Source organism: Vicugna pacos, chromosome 8 (assembly GCF_048564905.1).
Source record: "Vicugna pacos chromosome 8, VicPac4, whole genome shotgun sequence".
Classification (NCBI taxonomy): domain Eukaryota; kingdom Metazoa; phylum Chordata; class Mammalia; order Artiodactyla; family Camelidae; genus Vicugna; species Vicugna pacos.
The window spans coordinates 64643153-64652554 of NC_132994.1; the positions used below are offsets into that span (position 1 = coordinate 64643153).

The 9402-nt window shown below is 46.0% G+C and overlaps 1 non-coding gene across 1 annotated transcript; it reads left to right on the forward strand.

The window, feature by feature from the left end:
* Positions 1-4086: 4086 nt before the first annotated feature.
* TRNAA-UGC (transfer RNA alanine (anticodon UGC)) lies at positions 4087-4159 on the forward strand. Its single transcript has one exon. It is a non-coding gene; the product is annotated as a tRNA-Ala (tRNA).
* Positions 4160-9402: the final 5243 nt, after the last annotated feature.

Sequence of the window (9402 nt, forward strand, 5' to 3'; positions counted from 1 at the left end):
CCTTCCTAGTTAATGCCCCGTGATTCACACCTTGGATGTAGGGTGTTATATCTGAAAGGATTCTCCATACCTACTTGCCTTGAGGGAGAGCGAGCTGAGTAAGTGACAGCTTGCCAAGTCTGAACATCAGCTTTACAGAGGAGGCTGTGCAGTGTCAGAAGCTTGGATTTGGAGGAATGCGAGTGGGCGGTGATCGCGAAGAGACTCCGTGTGATGGCTAAACTGGGTACTTGCATGTAGTGGATACTTCATAAACCTTTGCTGAAGGAATGACTCCTCACGAGAGGCTGCACGATGTAGGGGGCTACACTGGCTGGCTCTGCCCCTTACTAGCTGTGTGACTTGGGCAGGTTACTTAACCTCTCTGTGTTCGCATTGCCTCATTTGCAAAATGATGGGTTTTTGTGAGGGTTAAACAGTTAGTAGATGTGACAGAAGCAACGGTGACAGTAGCTGGCATTTAGTAGGGTTACATGTGTTGCTGTTGTTATTACGGTGGCAATATTAATATTCTTGAATGTTGACTTTCAGAATGTTGAAATGGTTCTGCGTCTCTCTCTTAATAAGCTGAGGAAAAGAGTATAGAGGAGTTACAGCTTATCAAGATGATATTTTTTATGTCCAAATAGCATTTGGTATTTAAATACCTTTATGTTTTTTTTTTTAAATTAACATATGTAGTCGTGTACTTATTCACTGAATTTGCTGCTTGCCAAATCCCGAGCTAGGTACTAGGGAAACCAAGCTTATACAGTGAGCCAAATCCTCCTTTGTTCTTCTTCTGAAATCTTATAATCTAAATCCTGTTGGTTAAAAACCATTTTTTCCAGCCTCACACATTTTCTGAAACCGCATTTATTTGTTTATTTATGTACTTACTTACCTACTTACTTACTTACTTACTTACTTATTTGAAGTATAGTCAGTTTACAGTGTTGTGTCAATTTCTGGTATCCAGCGTAATGTTTCAGTCATACATACACATACATATATTCACACATCGACCTTATATCTTAAATATTCAAACTTTTATAAGCTGGTCCTGTCTTGCAAGACCCTTCTGCAACATTCTTTGGCTTCCTAACCAAGTTTCCGCTAATGAAATCAACTGATATTCAGTGTGTTTCTTTAAGAATTCACAATTCCACCTTTTTAAGAGATTAGATTTATTTGAAAAAGGTTCTAAGTGTGTTATTTGTAGTTATTTCCTTTTTTCCCCCCATAAAGTGGAAAGCCAGAAAATGTTTCAACAGAGTAGGACAGCGGGTGATCGTGGGAGCCACTGACTATAATGTGGGTGCCGAGGCTCTGAGCCCTGGGCTGGCATTAGGGCTGTCACTCCCTCTTCTGGGTTCACGGCAGAGAACACTAGTGTCCAAAGGCATTCTTCTTTGTAGAGCCTGGACACCGCCTCACAGCCCAGCTCCAAGCAGAGCACTAAGTGTCCCCCGGGAAGCAACATGAGCCACAACATGAGATGAAACTTACTTTCCACCCCAAGTCTGCAGGAGACTGTGGTTAGCAGCCCAGTATGCGCTTACCTTGAAAGGCTCTGCAGTAGTTCCTCGGGCTGGGGTGACAAAGTGCTACCAACTGGTGGCTTAAAACACCAGAAATGGATTCTCTCCCAGTTCTGGAAGCTCAGAGTCCGACAGTCAAAGTGTAGTCAGGCCATCATGCTCTCTCTGAAGGTTCTGGGTTCCTCTGGCTTCTGGTGGTTCCTGGCGATCCTTGGTGTTCTCTGGCTTGTAGATGCAATCCTGTGGTCTTTGCCCGTGTCCTCACATGGCGGGCGTCTCTTGGTCTCTTCACACTGTCTTCCTCTGTGTTGTCTGCGTCCCTGTGTCTCTTCCCCTCAGTAGGGCACCAGTCATGTTGGATTAGGGGCCCGCCCTACTTCAGGATGATTTTTATCCTAGCTACTTGCATCTGTAATGACCTTATTTCCAGTACAGTCACGTTCAAGGTTCCAAGAAGGAAGTGAATTTGGGGGGTGGGGACGCTACTCAAGCTAGGACAGGTTCTGTGCCTTCTGTCATGATCACGCAGCCAGCTTATCCCCGTCAGGAGTTACTGCCTTGGTCTTGGAGGCTGGCAGTAGGGAGAGAGGGGTGGGGCATGTGATGGGGGAAGGGTGCGAGAGGCTCTGTCTGCCGGCAAAAGGTAGTGATGGCAGACAGGGCACTTGGCATATGCACTGGGGTCGGGGGGTGGGGGGACCTGGAAATCAGGAAGAGGGACACTTATCACCCACTCACAGCTTGGCTCACAGCCTGGAACCAGCCCGCAACTGCATTCTAGGATTAGCAAGTGCAGATGGTGCAGCAAACCCCGCGTGTGTGGGGTCTGGCTTGTTCCTTGTCCAGCCTGACTGATTTTACGGGACAAAATAGGGGATACAGCACAGTTGGTAAATTCGATTCTTACCCTGTTTCCCAGAAAGTCTTCACATTTCTTGGTTCACTAGAATCATGAATTTACTAGAAGTTTTATTTTCTAAAAATATGGCTGCAGTCACAATCACAGTCCTGCAATATCTCCAGTGACAGTTTGGAAAGGACCTTGAGGCTTATCTTCATTCATTATGCTCAACGGCATTTCTGGGCTTTTCGGTATGGAACTTCTTTCTAAGGGTTCAGCTAGCCAAAGGGCATCTGTGGAATTTTTAATAATTTCCTCTCTGTGGGTTGGGCATTTGGGGCAGAGGAGGTTAATGCCACTTACTACTTATTCTGCAGCTTACAGCTTTGCTGTTTACACTGGGGACGTTATGCGCACTTACTGATCGCTTCTTTTTCTGGGCTGTAGCATCATTGCTGTACCCTGACATACAGTGTTACAATTTGGCCTGTTTTTCAAACATAATGTATGCAACATAGTGCAGTCGATTTTTCTGTTATCTTAAATATGAAAGCTGGGAAGAAATGCCATTCTCTACTTTTCCAACATATTATGTTGTCTAGGATCAACACAATTCTCTACCCAAGGTTCTTTTATTTTCTTCCTAGTTAGGTAATTAGATTTCTTGGTGATATGATAGATTTACTTATTTATACAATTATGTAACTATTTCTGATCCTTTTATGAGTCCATAATTGAAATGTTTTTATCTGTCCCTAAAGATCCACTCTTTTTATATTTCAAAACAGTTGCCAAATTACTTCACCAGTTTCTGGCTGTGACTAAATAGTCTTTTCTATAGAAATCGACGTATTTGATTAAGTGCTTATGGGGGAGTTGATGACGATGGTTCTGAGGTTTTCGTGAAGCAAAGCCAGAGAGAGTAGTTAAGGGCAGGAAAGAACAGGAAGCTGAGAAAACAGGGCAGTGTCTGGGAAGTCTAGTTGTCATACGTAAGATTCTCCCCAGATGGTCTTGGTGGGGTGGTCCTCCACCCTAACTGTACAGTGGACTCTCCCCGGAACTTCAAACAGCACCAGTGCCCAGGCCTGACCCCCAGAGATATTGACTTCATTGATGGAGGTGGGACTATTTGCATCCCACGTGTCAGGCAACAGGGAACTGCACATCTCGCAGGTGCCACATATAATTGCCAGTCGATTTCAGAATGTCTCAGTTCTCAGCGCAGAGAAGCGGAAAGGAAAAACTGGCTTCCTCACTTAAAAACCACACTTGGCTACTCCAAACTTGGAACTGGGCCAGAAATCTCTGTGAGGAGTGACCTCTTGGTCCTCTGAGGCTGCCTGTCCCCTGAGGCTCCCTCACAATGACCCCAGGCTCAACCATGGCAAGCTGGAGCCAAAGCAAAGGGGATGCTCTGTGTCTATGCCCCGTGGCTCTGCCCTAAGCTCACAGCCCTGCCTGCAGGCCCCTGCACAGAACTGAGAGGAGGCTGGAGCTTTCAAGCAAGACCGCATTACTGACCAAGTGAGCAGATAAAAAATAAGATCACGGCTCCATTCGCCACGAAACCTCAGAGTGGAAGCAGGAGTCACTTTGCTGCTTGCACTTGGTTTCTTTATCTTTGAAGTGAGCATAATCACCAACCTTGCAGATAGATTGTCATGCAGAGTTGTGGGGAAACTTAATGAGACAGCATTTACAATAAAGTGCCTAATTCAGGGAGGAGGGCTTAGCTTAGTGGTAGAGCGTGTGCTTTGCATGCACAAGGTCCTGGGCTCAATCCCCAGGACCTCCAATAAAAAAGTAAATAAGCCAAATTACCCTCCCCTCCCAAAAAACAACCGTAAAAAAATTTCTTTTTAGAAAAGTGTCTAACACATAATAGATACAAGTGATGGAGAGTTTTTGGTATTTTAAGACCCAAACTGTTATAAACTTGGGCCATCTGCTCTGCGTAAGACTAACACATGATCTGCTGACCTGGCTGTGGGCCCACCTCCCCGTGGGCACGGTTAAGTCTGAACATCTCCTCACAGTCTTATTATAAGGCTAAGGAAAAATCGCTTCTCCCACCTCCTTGTGCAGCACCTAAAGAGCTTGCCTTCTAGAAAGACCTTCCGGTTGTCCAGATAATTGACAGTGGGAACACCAGGCCCTTCATGGACACCCAGCCCTCTTTCCATTGGGATGGAGCCCATTGTAACACAGTGCAACATGCAGTACAACACAACACAACACAATGCAGTGATCCCAACAGTCCTGAGAGACAGGCAGGACCAGGGATGCTGATTTCATCTTTTCTTTTAGATGGAGGCACCGGGGATTGAACCTAGGACCTTGTGCATGCTAAGCATGCACCCTACCACTGAGCTACACCCACCTCCGGGATGCCGATTTCTAAAGGAAGGATTCTAACGCCATCCCCCTTGGCACATGGTGTGCAAAGTGTGGAGGCCACGCAGCCTCGTCAGAAGGTGAGCCTCTTTCTGGGTCACTAGGATGGGCTCTGTTTTTATCAGCAATTTCCAGAAGTGGAAATTAAAGCCAGCTCCTCTATCTCTCAAGCTGGAGAGCAATGCCCAGCTATTATTGCTATTACCACAGCGATTAGGGTTGATAAGCCAATCCTAATTACAGAATGGGACCTTTATCACAGAGCTTTTCAGAGGGTGGTTCCTGAACTGGTGCCAGTTGGTGAACTGTTTTGTTTTTGGGCAAAGGCAAGACAGGTTTGGAGCATGAGAGCAGATGTTTAGAAAGTCTTAGAGACATTGGACCAGGGGTACAGACTGGTACAGAACAGCACCTGGAGCGGGTTAACTGTTGTCAGACTTGTTTGGTGAGTCGAAGGTGTCACAGCGGTAGATGACTGGTGCCTGTAGGACCACGCCTCGGTCAGTCCACGTTGACCTGACCCTTCACCACAGATGGCCTGGGGCGGCGGCCTTGGGAATCATTCCTCCTTTTGTAGATAGGAAAACAGCTGCTCGCCGATGGCAGAGGCAGGTAAGAGTAGAACTGGAAATACGATTTGATTTTACACCTGATTCCTCAGCCACTGTCTCCTAACAGCCTCAAACCACTAAGGTGCTGAAAAGCTGAAACTAAATACTAGAAGAAAAGGTGGTTAGAGCTCCAGCTGGTGTGTAGGACCTTGGGAGAATGGAGTGACAGTTATTCCTTTGTTTACTATGGAAACCCAGGAGTGGCTCTGTAGCGGGGAGAAGTGTGACTTCCTATGATTTAAAAGAACAGCCACCATCAGACTGAGCCTATCCTGAGGAGAGACGAGAGAGACCTGCAAGCCTGTATATTTGTATTAGAGAGTCAAGAAAAAAAATGTAAAGCCAGAAGTGGAGATAGTTTTACTCATGTCCTACTTTGGGGCACCTGCCACGTGGTAAGCTCTGTTCCTGGTCCTGAGAAACAAACCCCAATTAGCCTCGCCCTTGTCTTCAGGAGTTTGGAGTTTACAATCTAGTGGGAGGGACAGATGACTCAACAGACTCCTTCTGTCAACAGTGAGACACTGGGTGCTACTGGTGCTCTCATGCGGTTTTAGGAAGTGGAGAAAGTGAACAATGGAATCCCTGCCCTCATGAAATTTACTTTCCAGTGGGAGAGCAAGGCGGTTAACAAATCACTTTTCAAGTCATAAGAATGAGGAGGAGAAAGAAAGAGATCGAGGGGATAGAGGGTGCAGAGAGAAGACCTACCCAAGGAGGTGATGTTGGAGCAGAGACCTGATTCCAGAAAGGCTTGATGGGGGATGTGACAGATGGTGGCCAACGGGCAAACAGGAGAATAGTCTCCTAGCTGAGACCGAGGAAATCACGGAGAGCTTAGTCAGGGAGGCGAGACCAGGAGCTGATCCTGGAGGGGCATGGTGGTGGTGGTGTTGGGCCGGTGGTCATCCTGGGACCATGGGAGCTGGGAAGGGAGGTCGGAGGCAAAGGCAAAGGTAGACGGGGAACGTTCATATATTTGGGAACAACACATTCAGTAAGGTATTGGGCAGAGGGAGGCGTGTATGCGCATGGGGGTGGAATGGGGAGTGTTGGAACAGATGCTGGAGCAGAAAGCAAGGGCCAGAGCAAGAAAGGCCTTGTGTACAATGCAATGTTGTCTGGACTTTAGCCTGGAGGGAATGGGGAGCGTGGGGGGAATTTTAAGCATATGATATAGATTACATTGCTTTTGGAAATCTCTCTGTGGGAGCAATACAGAGAATGAGGTAAGGCGGGTGTGATGATAAACTAGGACAGCACGGGAGAAATGCAGGGAGCATGGGGACCAGAGGAGGAGGCAGGTCTGAGATCCAGACAAACATGGGAACTTTAGGATTTGCTTATTGATTGGACACGGTGGATAAGAGAAAGAGATAGATGGTTCTCAAGTGTTTAGACTGAACAAAGAAGTGAATAATGCTAAGCAGCCCTGGCAAAAGGAAGCTAGGACGTGAAGCAGGTGCAGCTTGGGAAGATGATGATTTCCCTTTGAATCGGTTAATTTGAGGTGACTTCGAGGCATCTGGGTGGAGGTGCCAACTGAGTAAGCAGTGGGTATAGGTGTTTACCTCCATTTATTGGGACTTGACAATGGGAACGCTAACTAGATTGTGTTTTATAGTGATTGGAGCAGGTTCCCTATGGAGATGTTTTCCCACTGTTCTCTTCACATCCCTGAAGTCAGGGTGTGCCTGTGGCCATAATTTCTCTGGGACGTTGTTGAAGCTGTGGTGAGTCAGTCCTCTCTGTGCTGTTTACGATCCTTGCACACATAACCGCAGGCACTGTTTTAGGTTCTTTTTCCCCAGTAACTCCTTTTCCCTCAGAAAAACCTGTGAGACATACCTGTGCTACTGATCATTTTATAGATGGAGGAATGAAGGCACAGAGAAGTTAAGTAACTTCCCAAGGTCACACAGTACCTAAGTGGCAGAGGCCAGATTGAATCCAGGCACTTGGGATCTGGGGTTTGTGCTGGTAACCACTGCCATACACTTCTCTAGAGGCTGGAGGCTCTACCAATATTGCCCTAATAGCCTTCTATTTTTACCCTCTAGGCACTCCACCATTCAGAGAGCGTGGAGGTCCAGCAAAGGCCCATCTTAATGTTCAGAATATTCTTCTTCTTTGCTGTCTTGTGGCACTTCTAGGAGGATCACATGCATGCTCTGTGTCAGTTATTTTGGGTCAAAATTGTTGACCAAACACTTCACTTAATTGTGATAGAAGAGAGTGTCAGGGAAATAAGTCACCAGCCTGGAGTATGCCATTAAGACTGAGGAGAGCCAGGACTGGCACTTGTAGGCATAGTTCAGGCCGACAGCAGCGCCTCTCAAATTCTGGGTTGAAACCCTTTAGTGGTTTGAGATATTGTGAGTGGCATTCTTTAAAAATAATGAAACAGAACAGAACTGAACAGGACATGTCAGAGTGTATTACATGTAATATGGGTAAGTTATGTGTGTGGATATATATTTAGGTCATGCCAAAAATGTATTTCTTATTGTGGCTTGTGGTAAAAAATGTTTGAAAAAACTGGACTAGAGCAGCCTTTACTGCGCTGACCATCTACGGCTGAAACAATATTCACTGTATCGTTTTGCTCTCTGATGAACGTCTATAGGTGTCTGTTGTGTACTTTAACTATCAATGTATTTGCATAGTGCATGGGCACTGAATGTGGTGTACCTGTGCATCTGAAGCTTGGGCCAGAAATCTGCTTGAGGTTGTGATTTGGGGAGTCTGTGGCAGGTAGAAGGTAGGGTGTCAAAGAAAAAGCTTCAGCAGGAGACAGAGTCACCTGGAGCAAGCATATGGATGAGCAAAGAAGAGCTGAGGGTAGAACCCTGGAGAACCATTCAGCTCTAAGGCGGGAATGTAGGAAAAGGAGTTCACCAGAATCACTGTGATGGAATAGACAGAGGTGGGAGCAAAACCGGGGGTGTGTTGGCAAGGAGAGGTTCAAGATTGTCAAATGTGGCAGGAGGTCAAGTCAGGTAAGAGCTGAAAAGCACACATCGAGTTGAGCAACACGGAGTTCGCTGATGACCTTGGTTGGCTGCACTGCAGAGGGTTCAGAGGGAGCAGGGAAGACAGGGGCACGGGGAATGGACAGCTCTTACAAAACACTGGACAGTGAAAGGGGGAGGGCAAGAGGCCATTGGCTAGACAGGGTGTTACAGAAACGTGAATCCCGTTGAGAGACCAAACGACACTTGGAGGGTTAGAGAACTCAGGTTTTATTACACCGGCCAGCCCAGAGGAGGTAACACTCCAAGCTCTGGACCCCGTCTGTAGGCTTTCACAGGCTTTTATAGGGTTTTAGGTTTCGATTAAGTTCGTGCCATATGCAAATGAGGTGTTAGAAATGGACCAATCAAGAGTGAGTTTTTGGGAACTAGTGGAATTTTAGGGGTAAGTTTCTTTTTCCTAGAAGCAGGCTGTTTCACAGAAGCGCAGAAGTGGGAAGGCAGTGGCCCTGCCTGGGAGGTCTTGCTTTGCCCCTTCAAAGGGATAACTGGTTTTACAGAGACAAACTATTCCGCAGGCTGGAGGAAGGTGTAGGGATACTAAGTCTTTGTTAAAAGAGATGAGATGAAGCTGTAGATTTCTCCTCCTGCTTTTCATCATCTCTAGTCAGGTAAGAATATTTGAGACAAAATTCTAGAATTGCAACAAAGGCTGCTATTGGCTCTAATTATTTATGCAAGCAATGGCTAAGTTTATTTTGGAATTATGATTCCAAATTGTAGTGCATGATAAAATCAAAGGCCCAGAATTAGGAAGGGAAAAAAGGGGGATGAAACAGTAGCCCAAAGAAAACAGCACGGATAATGCTGTTGACAATACTGCCACTCTCACTCCGTAAAGAACAATGAAATAATGGTGTGAAACAATTTTCAGAATACAGATATTCTGAAAACTGAAAATGCTGTGAGTAACTGATAGAATCCTAAAGAACAGATGACTTTTTTTTTCTGCTTTCATAATGAAAACCAGACTTAAAATTACTTTTTCTTTGTCTTTTCAC